Below are 16,285 nucleotides of genomic sequence, written 5' to 3' on the forward strand. Positions count from 1 at the left end.
TTCATAGGAACAAAAGAGTGAGAGAGGTCACAGGAGTATTTAACAGTTCAATATAGCAGAAGTCAACAGGTGATATGGCTCCATGCTTTCTAGACAACTACATGGAATCAATTTGATCTTGCTACTAACTACACACTCTTAAGGAGTGGCTGCCATACTAACAGGAAACAGAGCCATATTTGGGCATTAATTGATGCCACCGCCTCTCATCTAAATCTTTAAACAGTTTCCTTCGTCTCTTCATTCCAGTACATCCTGTGGTTCTCCCCGGCTGACTGGATATCACCTTATTTACTTTAAATTCCTTTTAAATATTTATATCCAAGTTATACTTGCATACGGTAAAAATTGAAAAGGAAAATGAAAGCATATAATGAAAAACAACAGTTTCTGGCTCTAACTCTCCCCAGCTTAGTCTTGTACCCCGGAGATAAACAGTACAAAATGACTGGGAATGGAAATCTTCAAAAATACATACAAAATAGAATTACTATAAGTTTATATGACTCTGCAAACTTCAGAAAGTGTCAAAAACAGGATTCCTGTGTTGGATGTGCTTGTTGTGTGTGCATGCGCATTTGCGTATTTGTCTGTTCATTTTTTGCATTTATTTGGTTTGGGAGTTTGTCTCTTTGACATAGACTGAACTTCTGGGCTTAGAGATAGAGACTGAAAAGTGGAAATAGCTGTATTGTAAGTAATCAAGGTGTACAGTTACTCAAAGTGTACAGTTACTCATATTTTATTTGCCTAAGTATCTAGGTGTTTTTAATTATAAGTGACTGGTCAATTTTTTAAAAAATAGTTATCTTCCCCCAAAGAAAAACTTATGAAAAATTAAATTTGGTTGCAATGTACGCAAATTAAGACTGCATCTAAATAATAATTTAGAATTTAAAACTCACAAACCATCCGGTATGGCTCAGCGGTAGAGCACATAGACCTATGAACCAGGAGGTCACAGTTTGATTCCTGGTCAAGGCACATGCCTGGGTTGCAGGTTTGACCTCCAGTGTGGGGCATGCAGGAGGCAGCAGATCAATGATTCTCTCTCATCATTAATGTTTCTATCTCTCGTTCCCTCTCCCTTCCTCTCTGAAATCAATAAAAAATATATGATTTTTAAAATTACAAACCCAGCTAACTTCAACTACCTAGATTACATAAAAAATTTTTATCAGAATATTTGAAAATTTTAATAATGCATTTTAGGATTAGGGCTATAAAATGCGATAAAAAAGGATATCTAGTTTATCAACCTTCCCAATGGAGAAACTTCTTTGAAATATTTCTAATTCAGGTCATCTAAATATTGGAAAATTCTAGTTATTAAGAAGATCTACCTTATTTTCAGCTAATTTTCTTTTATAATGTTTTCTCTTTTGTCAAAGTTATCTTGTCTGCAACAACACAGCTTAAATAGCCTTCATTTTCCAAAACCTTAAACTATTGAATAAAAGAATTATTTCTCCTAGGTACTACTCTCAGAAACTTTAATTACTTTTTACCTGAAGCCCAAAAACTGTCAGTCTCTCTTAAAATGTGGTGAGCTGAATTGAACACAATATTCCAGGCAGTATATCATTGGTACAAACACCTCACAGGATCAGCGTGTTCTGTTTCTAGCAATGCAGCCTCAGAAGGAATCAACTTTCTTTGACAAATGTAGAATCATACTGACTCTGTGGTGTCCACAGTCCTAGGTGTTTTCCTATGCACTGCTCTCCAGCTAGGTCTCCCTTTATACCACTCCATTTGCATGAATTCTGTATGTATGACTTAAAGCGGGAAATGGTGTTTTCACTGAATATTCCCCATTTAATGTTTTTAGCCATCATTCACTTGCTCATGCACAGCACAATCCAACAAATTATTTCAAAAACCACAGAATATGTTCTAGGCTTGCTTTAGGCTTGACATAATGAAGCTGCCAACAATTTTTTACTCAAGTGAAATAAATAGCTCTAAATAATAATTATGTATTTATTTAGTGTTATTATTCCTCAAGGCATTTTTCAATTATCGATTTACAACAGATCATGTAATATAGACAGAAAGAAGGTTTTGTTATGCTAGTCCTTCCCACAAGTGAAAATATACTAGCCTCACATTAATACAAAATCTTGAAAATCCTTCTAAGGAAAGCTGCTCCCCACTTGGGAGCAGGCGCAGATAACTTTGCGTTTGTGGTAGTTCTCCAGTCTGAGTTCTACATACTTCTTACATTTATCTTTTCATTCTAAATGCTTTATCAACAACAAAATTCTTTGTGCCAGCATCTTTCTTTGAATGGTCATCATTTCTCCTCATGCTTTCAGGATTTCCTTTGGGGAAATAACCAGGACAGTTATAAGAATGACCATTGGGTGTAAGAAAATTTTAGCTTTTTTGACTTAGCTTCAAAAGATAAGGGAAACAAGATGATGCTGAGTGAAATAAGCCAGTCAGAGAAAGAGAACTATCTCCATTATCTCACTCATATGTGGAATTTAATGAACCAAATAACTAATGATCAAAAATAGTCCCAGAGACATACATAGAAGCATGAGCAGACTGTTGAATCTCAGAGGGAAGGCAGGGGAGGGTGGGTGGGAAGAGATCAACCAATGAACTTGTATGCATATATGCATAGCCCATGGACAGACAATGGGGTGGGAGGGTCTGGGGGGTGCAGGGGGGGGGGTGGCGCAGGAGCGGGCTGGAAGAGGTGAATGGGAGGAAAAGGAGGACCTATGTGATACTTTCAGCAATAAATACTTTTTAAAAAGAAAAAAGACAAGGGAAACAATAATTGAGCCTCCTCCAAGGTGCAGGCACTAGACTGAAATTCCACACATATCTCATTTTAGTCTTTTAAGATCTTGTAAAAGCCATATTATTTTCGCTTTATAAATTTAAAAAAAATAGCAGAAATGGAAAACAGAGGTTAAGTATTGTATTAGGCACAATACCTAAATGTAATTCAGCTAAGATTCAAAAGCAGATTTTTCTAATTCTATATTCATTCTCTCTCCTCTGAAAGAGCTTCAGTTAGTGAGATTCATTATGCTTTTTAGGGAATTCAGAATTCTTTTAAGCACCCAAAAAAATGTTGGCTCTCGACATAGAGAGATTCTGCAGGGACATTAGAACTCCGGTTTCCATAAGTAGTAGAGCTAAAGAGCTTTAAATTCGAACACTGTTTTAAGGTAAAGAAACAGACTGATTATGTTATTTCCTTGTTTATAGTAAAGTTGAACAATATTCACAAATTCAGTTCCATGGCCCATTACAGACAATTAAGAGACCCCAGAAGACTTCACAGAATTCAGATGCAGTGGGTAGTGGAGTTGCACAAGGCATCTGCTGCACTGCCATCGCTCGCTTGTGAATGTGGTATCTCAGTCCACCTACTTCTTCCAATTTCAAGATGAACATGTTACCCATCCTACTCATCCTTTCATCTCCCAACTGTTTGAGTTCCTTTGCAAAGATGCAGCCATGCGGTGATATACTTTATGTTGTCTTTTGCCTTTCCTGGGTTCAAAAACAGCTCAGTCTGTTCAAAATTTCCATATCTTGAAAGAATGTATAACAAGGCTTTTGTGCGTCAATGGTATTCTTTTTTACAGATGGCTGGCTTGCTGACCAGCTGTAGTTTGATAGTTATTGCAGTTAGTTTACTTAGAAAATGAAGACTTTCCTCTGTAGCACAAGAGTATTTTACACAAGATATTTTACAAGAGTAGCTTCCAAAATCCAATGCCCTTCTAATTGCACTGGCATACTCAGATGACCATGGCTGACCTTGCTCATAATACCTGATTCAGAAGTGCAGGCACTAGCCTGGGTTGAAGAACCCCTTCAGAGCACATGGTAATCAACAGTCAAGTTAAGAATTCTACTTCTTCACAACTATAGTGAGAGAGGAAAGGACCATTTCATCCTTGGAATGGAGATCAGAACACCACACCCTGATCATTCTCAGAAAGAGAAGAATATTTAATCTACCTTGTCGCTCATGTACTTAGCTCGCATGCAAGGAGCACCAGGACCTTGGCTTCAAGAAGTCTCTAGTTACCAGGAACATGGTGAGAGGCGACTCAGTTGTTCTTTTACATCACATTGCTCAATTTCCTGTCAAATAGAAATTATTGTTTCTGTCATTACTATGATACAATAGAAATATGTATAGTGTGTTGTCAGGACTGCTAATGACAGTGACTGAAAAAATTATCTAAATTGAATGTCTGGAGGGATACCAAGAAAACCCCATGACTCAAAACCATTTTTCCACCCAGATGCTACACACTTAGAATGTCATTAATTTTGTGTTTCTTTCTTTGACCTGTATTTGTATTCTCAGGATTAACCACATGTTTAATATGTTTAACATAAAGACTTTTCAGATTGCCTTTCTCTGAATAGGAGAAACCTAGAATTAACAATTTTATGTAATACTAACATGGAAATAAGTTTTTGTATAATTATTAAGTGAAAAAGATAAATAGAAAATTACATGTATATGCACATGTATGTATCTGTATATTATGATCACAACTATTTAAGATAAAAAACATAGAAAAATACTAGAAAGAAATACAACAAAGTAGTAACAATCAGTTTTATTAGGAGTGTGGATTCTTATACTAGTATTTACTGGTTCTGTATTTTCTAAATATATATATATATAAATATATATATACTAGAGACCCAATGCACGAAATTCGTGCAAGGGGCTCGGCCCTTGCAGCCACAGCTTCATCCAGAAGGTTGTTCGGCTGTCTGGTCTAATTAGCATATTACACTTTTAATATATATATGTATATAGTAGTAATCCTCACCCAAGGATATTTTTTTGATCAATTTTCTTGAGAGAATGGAATGGAAGGGAGGGAGGGAGAGGAGGGAAAAAAAGAAAAAGAGAAACATCCCTGTGAGAGAGAGACATCAATTGGTTGCCCTGCGCACACTCCCTGACAGCTGGGATCAAACCTAGGTTTAGGTACACACCCTTGGCCAGGAATTGAACCTGCCACCCTTCAGTTCCCAGGCCAACACTCCAACCACTGAGCACCACTGGTCAGGGCTTATGTATAGTTTTAATTGATTTTTATTTTTTAAATATATTTTTATTAATTTCAGAGAGAAAGGAAGTGGGAGAGAGATAGAAACATCAATGACGAGAGAGAATCATCAACTGGCTGCCTTCAGTATGCCCCACACTGGGGATTGAGCCTGCAACCCGGTCATGTGCCCTGCCTGGGAATCGAACCGGGACCTCCTGATTCATAGGTCAATACTCAACCACTGAGCCATGCCAGCTGGGCCTAACTAGATTTTTTAAATGATAGTAAGCTCTGGAAAAATATGTTTAGTATGCATGTCACATTGTTCGAAAGGGTACAGCGAAAGACTGGCACGAAAAGCCGACTCCTAGGCACTCTCATTGCTCCTCCTCCTATAAATTGCTTGTCTGGCTCTCCCACAGTTGTTAGCATCTAGGATGCCCTCCCACTTCACTTACAATTTTGTCTGCGATGTGGCGCCCTGATCTTGGTCAGTTCTCATGCTCTACATTCAGAGTTGTTTAGGGACTTCTCTGTATCTTTCCCCGTGTCTGCAAGTGCTTCCTTTCTACATGTCACTTTCACATCCCTCCCTATTCAATTTTTGTCATATCTCCCTTTCATTCTTTTAAGAAGTCACCTTTCCCCAGAAAAGGTATTTGAAATATCTTTGCACAAACATCAGTGCACTCTTCTTTGAAAGATTTCTCTTCCGTGGGATTTTATGTTCCCCATCCTGGACATTGATTTGTTCCCAGGTGGGATAGATGGGCAAGCACTTTCCCACATCACTCTGATCTTACTGGGCATGTGTCTACATTGCCTTTGTCCAGTCCCTTCCCCCAGCGATCAGCGGGAACAGACTTGGAGAATGCTAAATGCAGCTTTCTGACAAAGCTGTATAAATGGTCTGCCTACATTAATTAGCCTTCCCTTTCCTCCTTCCCTGTTAAATAATAATCAGGTTATTACAATGGCATCAATATGATGGTGAGACTGGGGGAAGATGCAGCTGGAGGGAGAAAATTTGGTTCCTTACTGTCCTTTGGAAACATATAAAATCTTTTGGAAGCTTCTTACTTTTAAAATATATATGTATATTTTTTTATTCATTTCAGAGAGAAAGGGAGAGGGAGAGATAGAAACATCAATGATGAAAGAGAATCCTTGATTGGCTGCCTCCTGCATGCCCCACATTGGGGATCAAGCCCACAACCTGGGCATGTGACAGGGAAACAAACCGTGACCTTCTGGTTCATAGGTCAATGCTCATCCACTGACCCATGCCAGCTGGGCAAGATTCTTACTTTTTGGATCACAACTATAAAATGTTTTAAGTTTCTGCTGGACAGTGGGCTCGGGCTTAATTATGTTATCTAGGAATTTCAGTGAACCTGGGAGACATACATAACAGACGCCATCTGCTCTTTAACATTAATGTGATTTGGAGGTAAAAAATGGAAAGAAAGATAGACTCCATGTAGATCCACACACTATTTACATGATAGCTGAATAATGAAACCAGAGGAAAACTGTGGTGGTACAAGGAACTCAAAGCTTTTCAGCGAGCTATGCTGAATTGGGTAGTTTAAAGCAGGAAAACTTTATATAGCAAAAGGGGAAATAATATAAAAATACCTCCTTATCTCCTTTAAAATGGAAGAGAAAAAACAAATATCATACTTGTCTATTCCTGAGAACAAGTACGATCTGTTAGGCTTCATGTATCAATAGGGAATAATACAGAATCTACATTTAAAACAGGAGCCTCTTGCAAAGTACAACATGGTCATTTTGTACTTTCATCTTATACGAGGTATGTTTGTTAATGTTAAAGTCATACCCTCAAAATATTTCTAAAAAATTTTATCTGTGAATAGAAATTATTATAAAGTGGAAATGGAAGTAGTTTACTTCTGAAAGTCAGCAAAATAGTTCCAGCCATCAGTTACAATAAATATGACGCTTAATATTTCCTGAAATAGGTTAGTGGACAGAGGAAGACATAAGAGAATAAAATGTAATGGAGAATTATTCTGTCTTCTCTTAACTTTCCCATATTCACTTGCAAATTCATCATTGAGCTTTGAAAGGCGATAACGTGATGTGAAACCACTGGATCGACTTTGCCCAAAAGAGTTAAAGTAGCTCTCAGCTTCCCCCGAACCAGCATCCTCAATAAAGCAGAGTGATGCATGGCACAGCCCCAGCTAACCTCACAGTCTCGCTGCATCTGAGAAGACCAACACAAATCAGATGAGAAATTGAGATGCTGACCCCAAACTCCAGATGACAATGCCTGCTTTCAAATTCACAGTCTTTCTTCATACAATTCACCCTTGCTCTCCTAATTTTAATGAAATCTTAAAAGAAATATATATTATTCTGAAAATAAGATTTCTGGTTGCATTTGGCACTTTACACCCTTAAGGTTTCTGAAAATTGCTAAATATATCAGCTGCTTTATTAGCTTTCAGGAGAGACGTGAGAAATCTTCAACCATGCCCAGTATTTCTTTTGAATCATAACCATAGATTTTCCTTTCCTTTCTGTTAACTCTAACTCTAGTAGTCCCTTGACTTAAACACCTGATTTAATGCCTAACAATGACTTCTTAAGAGGGCATGGTATCTGAAAATTTTATTGGTATTCTATCATTAACAGACTTCTTTGATTTGTACTTTAAGGCTTTTAAGAAGTTTGCCTTACTTATAATATGAGCTCGCTTTAAAAATATTTATTTATATTGAAGTATAAGTGACATGCAATATTATATTATTTTCAAAGTGTGCAACATAATGATTTGACATTTGTATACATTGTGAAATAATCACAATAGGTGCTCTTGCTATCTGTCACTACACAAAGCTTGCACAATATTTTTGCCTATATTCCCCATGATTACATATCAATGAGTTATTTATTTTATAACTGGAAGTTTGTATGAACTTCTTCAACCTTCTCACTCCCCCTCCCCCTACACACACACAAACCTGTCCTCTCTGGCAACCGCAAATCTGTTCACTGTATCTATGAGTCTGGTTTTGTGTTGTTTTGCTTTTTGTTGTCGTCGTTAATCCTCACCAGAGGATATTTTTTATTTTTCCATTGATTTTTAGGGAGAGTAAAAGAGAGAGGGAAAGACAGAGAGAAACATTGATGTGAGAGAAACATAACCATTGGTTGCCTCCTTCACAAGCCCTGAGGAGCAGTCCCAGTCCCGGTGGGGGAGGAGCCTGCAAACAAGGTACATGCCCTTGACTAGAATCAAACCTGGGACCCTTTGGTCTGCAGGCTGTTGCTCTATCCACTGAGAACATTGGCTGGCTGTTAGTTTTGCTTTTAAGATTCCACATGTAAGTGAAATCATACAATATTTGTCTTTCTATATCTGACTTATTTCACTCAGTATGATACTCTCAAGTTTCATCTATGTCATCACAAATGTCAAGATTTCATTCAGCCCCAACCGGTTTGGCTCGGTGGATAGAGCATTGGCCTGTGGACTTAAAGGTCCAAGGTTCGATTCTGGTCAAGGGCATATACCTTGGTTGCAGGCACATCCCCAGTGGGGGGTGTGCAGGAGGCAGCTGATTGATGTTTCTCTCTCATCGATGTTTCTAACTCTCTATCCTTCTCCCTTCCTCTTTGTAAAAAAAAAACAACAATAAAATATATTTTAAAAAAGATTTCATTCATATCTATGTTTATATATAAACATATTTTTAATCCATTCATCCATCAATGGACACTTGGGTTGTTTCCATATATTATCAATTGCAAATAATGCAGCAGTGAACATGGAGTGCATATATATTTTTTAATTAGTGTTTTTTATTTTCCTTGAATAAATACCCAGAAATAAAACTGCTGGATCATATGGTAGTTTTTTAATTTCTAAGTAACCTTCATACTGTTTTTCATAATGGCTGAATCAATTTACATTCCTACCAGCAGTGTACAAATGCCCCCTTTTCTCCACACCCTCACAGTACTTATTTTTATCTTTTTACTAGTAGTACTTTGACAGGTGTGAGATGATATCTCATTATGGTTTTGATTTGCATTTCCCTGATGATTAGTGATGTTAAGTGTCTTTTTATGTGCCTGTTGGCCATATGTAGTTCTTCCTTGAAAAAAAAAAAAGTCTATTCAGATCCTCTGCCCATTTTTTAGTTGATTTTTTGTTATGGAGTTGTATGTATTCCTTATATATTTTGGATACTAACCTCTTGACAGATTTATAATGTTCAAATATCTTCTCCCATTCCTTAGGTTGCCTGTTTATTCACTTTGCAGAAGCTATTTAGTTTGATGTGGTCCCACTTGTTTTTGTTGACTTTGCTTTTGGAGTCATAGCCCCCACAATTTTTCCAAGACCATGTAAGGAGCTTACTGCCAATGTTTCTCCTAGCAGTCTTATGGTTTCAGGCTTTACAATCAAGTCTTTAACACATTTGAATTAATTTTTGTATATAGTGTAAAACTGCAGTCTGGTTTTATATTTTTTTTTCATGTTTCTGTTCAGTTTTCCCAATATCAACATTATTTATTGACAAGACTCTTTACCCCATTGTATGCTCTTTCCTTCTTTGTCAAATATTCATTGACTATATAGGCATGGGTTTATTTCTGGGACTCTTGTTCAGGGAGCTGCATTCCCCTGTGTCCATGTGGCTCACGGCCATGTGGGACTCCACAATGGACTAATGGACTTTAATTGCCCTGGATATTGAACCACACCCGCTGCAACATGGAGTGGAAGCTCTGGACACTGGCCTTGCTTTGGGCTTTACTGGAACCCAGCTGCACCTTTTTCAGGACTGGCTTAAGGGACGTGGGGCATCGGAACCCGAAGAATGTAACTTCCTGTAAATAAAGCCCTTTCCCACATTCTCCCATGAGGCATCTAAAAATTCTCATTTCAAGAACCTCAACCCCATTCCCACAAGCAAGGGAAGAATTTGATTCTCTGGTAACAAGACCATAAACACCCCTAACCATGGGAAGTAGGGGAAAATTAAAGGAAACAATATCAGGCAGAAAAACTCACTAGGCTTGCATTCTATACTTTCCCTACATGGGAGTGGGGCAGCAACCCCAAAAAAGAAGAAGGAAGTAAACTTGCAGATTCCTTTGTTAAGTATGCTAATGACAGGCTTCCAGGCAAGTACACTAGTGCTATTTCCTATAAAGGCTTTATGGATAGAATGCTTTTAGCACCATGCACCTGTTCTGTCTAGGATTGCCTATGAAAAAACAAATTAAACAACTAATGATTTAAAAAAAATAAAACTAAGTCTATGAATCAAGAGAAATAACATGTAAGCTATGTAATTATAATTATGTATAAAATAGAGAAGTGTCATGATTGGAACAGTACCATTTGTGTATGTGATTTAGTAACACAGATCACTTTGAAAGGCCATATGTTAAATCATTACCAAAGCGTTTAACACAAAAGGACCTGGGGAGTGACATTGGCTTTGTCAGACCTTACCAGGCTTCACTATTCCTTGAGATTGCTTGTATCCTTGCCGTTATTAATAAAGCTGATATAAGGTAAAATCTTTGAATCTCATAAGTTTGATTTAATAATCAGATCTGTTGTGTTATCTCATCAAGGGAAATAAGTCATGGCTATCCTTTTTAAAAATATATATTTATTGACTTCAGAGAGGAAGGGAGAGGGAGAGAGAGTTAGAAACATCAGTAAGAGAGAATCATTGATCGGCTGCCTCCTGCATGCCCCCTGCTGGGGATCGAGCTTGCAACCCAAGCATGTGCCCTTGATCAAAATCGAACTCAGGACCCTTCAGTCTGCAGGCCAATGCTCTATCCACTGAGCCAAACCAGCTAGGGCATGGCTGCCCTTTTTGTCCTAAGAGATCTCTGATCCTCTGTTATACATGTGAGTTGTTGCTATGTTATGATCCTCAACATTCATCCAAAAGCTCTGAGATATCTGGACTTCAGCAGACATTCAGCACCCTATTTGGAAAATCAAAATTCCCAATATCTCAATCTTCATGAACTAAAGCCTGGAAAACATATATCCTTGCGCTTTAACATCAATCCTACATTTGTTGAGGATTCTGGTTAAGCCAAGTTATTAAATTATGTTTGTTTTAAGCAGATATTCTAATTCAATTACTATAATAAAGCAGGTAATAGACATTTAAAACTTTTCTGCCTTTGACAGCACCCTTCCAATGAAAGGACAGTTTTGTTCCCCTACTATTTCTAACTTTATTTTAATATCAGACTTTTGTGCATTAATAACATTCTAACTGATAATTTCATATAACATTGTAATCTTAGTAAATCAACATTAGTCATTTTGAATGTTACTAGTATACTGATACATGCAAATTTAGATAATTATTCATAAAGCATTTCTTGTATTCCTAGACACGGTACTATGATAAAACCTAGAATATATATAAAATACAATAATGATTCTTTCTTGAGAGAGTGTTTAATATGCATAGAAAGTAAATCAGGTAACCAGATAATTAAGGTGGAATGTGACAAATGTCAGAGTAAGTGTTTAGTGCTATGGAAACACAGAGAAAGAATTGATGAGCTGGAAGGAGGAGTCAATAGATTCCTCTGACTGCGTGACTACTGGTCTGAGTCCTGAAGGCTCCATAGGAAGTCAGGCCATTATGTGCAGGAGGATGGAAAGGATATTTTGCTTAGAGGAAAGAGCAGGCATGCAAGCAATGCATGAATGATGATTGTTCAGAAACAGATAAGAGAGTGTATGGAATGACTGGAAGGCAAAAGATGTGCTGGAGTGCAATCAAACAGTCTCTGGTAAAATACCATTTTAGAAGCTATTGCTGTAGCTCTGACTTGAGATTTTGATGGGCTCAATTAAGCAGTGGCAACGAATTTTATTAAAACATGATAAAAATAGGAGAGATTCAGTAGGTGTACTGAGTTAATATGAGTGAAAAATAAAGGAATAAAGGAGGAGGATTTTCAGGAGTAGGAGGCCTATACGTCTTTGGGTTGAACCACTGGGGTGATGAGATTACAGGGGGAAAAGCAGGTGTTTTGAGAGGCAGGCAGAGACCGTAATTTCAACCCACTGAACTACTCCCAATTATCTGAGCAAACTATAACTTATATTCCGAATATTTCACAGAGGTGTAAGTACTTTACTGTTTATTTGTCTTTATTACGTATATACCTTCCTCACATACCATCATCATTATTTCTTAGCCTTTCTTATTCCTCTAAACTTTAAGGTCTTCCATGGCAGAAGCAATGCTCATTCTTTTAAACTATCACAAAATAAACATATGAGCATTACTATTTCCTGTTTTTAGTATTTTTATGCCTTTTATAAATTAACTAGAGGCCTGGTGCATGGATTCGTGCACTGGTGGGGTCTCTCGGCCTTGTCTGCGCCCTCTTGCAATCCGTAACCCCTCTGGGGATTTTTGACTGCCGTTTTTGGCCTGATCCCTGCAGGCCAGGCTGAAGGACCCCACTGGTGCATGAATTCTGGGCCTCTATTATGCATATAAGATCTTTGGTTAATCTCTTCCCACCCTCCCCCTGCCCTCCTTTCCTCTGAGATTCATCAGTTTGTTCCATGTTTCCATGCCTGTGTGTTGAGCGTCTGCCCCGTGGTGGTCAGTGCACATCATAGCTACCAGTCGAATAGTTGCTTAGGCTTTTATATATATAGATATTAATAGTACCAAATTTGATTAGTGTCAAATTGAGTATCAATAGAAAAACCTGAATACATCTTAAAAATCAGATATAGGCATGGTTATTCACCATTGCCTGTAGACATTGTCAAATGTTTTCTTGTGTGTAAGCATACAGTTTAGTATACATGTATGTACACTGACTAGCCAGGATGAAAAATAATAGCAGTAGTAGTAATCCTTTGATGGTTCTTGGAGCACTCAAAACATTTGAAAAGACAGTTATCATTGTTGTTGGCAAATGATGTCCGATTTTTTATAATTCTCGTCAGCCAGTGAGTCAAGAATCAATGAATTTGTAACTTTCTGTCGTCTAGTTTGGTTGCTTTTTTGCTTTATTATTCCACCAGTGTAAAAATGTGTGTCCTTTTAGTTGGTTACCTTTCTTAGTTATCTCTCTAGGAGCATGCCCTTTTTCTTTACAAGGCAGTTTCTTTCAACTCTTTTTCAAATTTTCCAATGAAGTATAAAAACCCCATAGTGGGAGAAAACTTTGCAATCTCCACTGGGTTCATTTCAATTAACTCAAATTTTAAGATCAGTACCAAGGCCCGCATGATACATCTTTTAGAACAAACTAATAAGTCTAACACAAATATCAACAGCTCACACATCACAACCCTGGAGAATTATGAATGGGGTACTTTTCCTGAAATACTTATCCTTTGAATATGAGCTCTAATAACCGTGTTTGATTAATTTCCAACAGAAATGTCTACCGAAGCTGGAGTATTTTCCTACTACTATTTTCTCAGAAAGATTTGTGTTTTGAAACAATATAACCATTAACATTCATAGTTGCTGCTTCTTGTTGCTTTATTTTTCTCGAAAAGAACTACTTTTGGTGTTTATCTAGACATTTTGTCAAAAGGATTATTCGGAAATTAAGTCAGTGGATTTTGTATGCTGTTGCTCCCAACTATCATCTGAGAGCTAACAGGGAGTCTGAGCAGGCTTCACTCACTCTCAAGCGCTGTTATTATTGGGTACATTAAACTATATCACCCTTTAAGTTCATTTTCCATCCAAAAAACAAACAAACCCTGGATTTTAATGTGTGGCATACACTTAATACCAGAGAATTTTCTTTTTAAAAAAATTCACTCAAAACGTCAAAATTATAAATTGCTACAAGTTGCTTTAGCCATGCTGTTTTGAAGCAACCAAGGATTCCAGGGCATACAAATGCTGGAAATTTCCATTATGAATTCTGGTGTGGTTTAAGCAGTTCCCCAGTAAAGTAGGGTACTTAGAGGATTTTAATATGATGTGATTTTCTGAGGAATTTCCAGATAATTAGAATTAACCCCAAGCCGAATGCAAATTTCCCAAGGCAGTTCTGTCTCATGGTGGGTCTCCCAGATTTGGACCTATCCAATCAGGGTACCAGTCTGGATGTTTGAAGGCCAGTGCCCATCAAGGGTATCACTGTGATAAAATCAGGCTTCCCTCATTAATGGGTGACTCAAGGATGCTCCGAGAATGGAAAATCATGTTCTTGAGAAGCCTCTGCTTTTCCTCCTAGCAATGCCAGTCAGTGAGCATTAACTTACGGTTAGATAAGAAACCAGTAAATGGACAGATGATTTTCCTTATCTAGGATTAAGAAGGAAAATAACATTTAAGAGCCTATAATATACTGGAAACCATGTAAAGCACTTTATTCAATGTTTCCAAGAATCCTAAAAGGAAGTTATCATTATTTCTATTCTTCATATGAGGATTCCTAATCATAAAAGACAATATCCTAAATATAATAGCTGCTTTATTTATATATTTTTTTATTTTCTAGTTTTGTGTTCATTTTTAAAATGCTCCAAATAAAGAGAAATCCTTCAAAGGATTTTTTCATGTCACTCATCTATTTATGATATTTCACTGGTTTTCATAAAAGGATGAAGACCACATCTTTAATATAATCCTGAGGCTCTCCATACCATCTCTCCAGTCTCTCAATGCGCCACATTCCTTTCTTCCCTCTAACATTCCAGATAAACATCTTCTCTCTAATGTTCCTTCTGCTTCTAGTTTTCCCAATGTGATGACCCATTCCTACCCTAGGGAGCATATGCTGTCCTGTCCATTCAAGAAGATTTCTCCAATCCTCTCCACTCTCAATTCATCAAGCTAACTTCTATTAGTTCTTGAATAAATAGCATTTCCTTGGGGTAGTTATATTCCTGTAAGACTATTGAAATATATATATTTTGGTACTATGAGGGCACATAATAAATCTTATTATATGTTATATAACAAGGTGCCCTCTTTATATTCCTTCAAAGTATCCTCTATTTAATCTCCAGAGTATGTATTACCATTTCAATTAATTAACTATTCTTAACCATATACTTTTCATATCACCTATAAATGCAAGACCTAAAGGCTATGAGCATATCTGCTTCTTTTACTGCTATACCCCCTTGACCTAGAACCGTACTTAACACATAGTAGGTGCTCAGTAACTATTTGCTGGACGAATGAGGGAACCACTGTTCTACACAATTAGCTTCCTTATTTCACTTCAAAATATCTTAGGTGAGTTTACTCTGAGTTAACATTTTCAAGGATTGTTTTTTTTCAGTTTTTTTCTTGCTCTTAAAAGCACATAGCTACCTTTCTATGAAATATGTGAATTCACAGGTTGTAACATGTTAACACATAAAATAAGATGAAAGACTGTTGTTTTCAATCTTGAAGCCACAGATTACATTTGCATCTGGATAGTTTATTATTATGTGATTTAACCTACACCCAACAAAACAGCATTTTGTTTCTTGACACTCTCATTTAAAGTACTTCTGTTGGTTCTGATAAATGTGTACTTTGGAGAGCTTTAAAGGAAATTTGTAATTGAGGAAAAAGAAATCCACCTACCAAAAACATAGCCTGACATTCATTATACTACTCGCACTTTATTAAATGTAAATATGAATGAAATAACAAGTAGTTGGGTACCTGTATAGAAGAATAGAACGCGCTTAGTTTTGCAACTTCTATCTTGTGTGACCCCTTTGCAGCATGAAACACTGCTGACTGGTCCTTTCTTGAATTGCTCCTCTGGGTTTCTATGACACCAAGATTTTCCTTCTGATTGTCCTCCTTCCTCTCTTATTGTTCACCACCACTCCCTTTTCTAGTTTCTCTTGAACTATGTTCCCTAAATAAGTATCTATTGAAAGGTCACTATGCTCTGGTGCTGACCTGCAATGATGCTGAAACACAATGATAAGGAACACAAATACAGTCTTTATCCTCAAGAGGTACAAACTTCCAGTTATAAGATAAACAAGTCATGAAGATGTAATGTACAGCATAAGTATTATAGATAATAATATTGTATCAACTTCGTATAGAAGTAAATGATAACTAGATTTACTGTAGTGATCATTTTGAAATGTATATAAATGTCAAATCACTATGTGTTAGCCTGAAAATAATATATTTGTCAATTCTACCACAGTAAAAAAGAAACCGCTTCATTATATAAATCCATACTAAGTCTACCTTACT

At 37.0% G+C, this 16,285-nt stretch overlaps 1 long non-coding RNA gene across 1 annotated transcript in view; it reads right to left on the reverse strand.

Annotated features, from left to right (window-relative positions):
• Window positions 1–3,205: 3,205 nt before the first annotated feature.
• The window catches only part of LOC111826150, a 34,891-nt gene continuing 21,811 nt past the window's right edge, over window positions 3,206–16,285 (reverse strand). The window contains exon 2 of the long non-coding RNA XR_002829403.1: window positions 3,206–4,116. This is a non-coding gene — a long non-coding RNA (uncharacterized LOC111826150). The remainder of the gene's footprint in view (window positions 4,117–16,285) is intronic.

The sequence above is a fragment of the Myotis lucifugus genome, unplaced genomic scaffold (assembly GCF_000147115.1).
Source record: "Myotis lucifugus unplaced genomic scaffold, Myoluc2.0 scaffold_57, whole genome shotgun sequence".
In the NCBI taxonomy this organism is placed as follows: Eukaryota; Metazoa; Chordata; class Mammalia; order Chiroptera; family Vespertilionidae; genus Myotis; species Myotis lucifugus.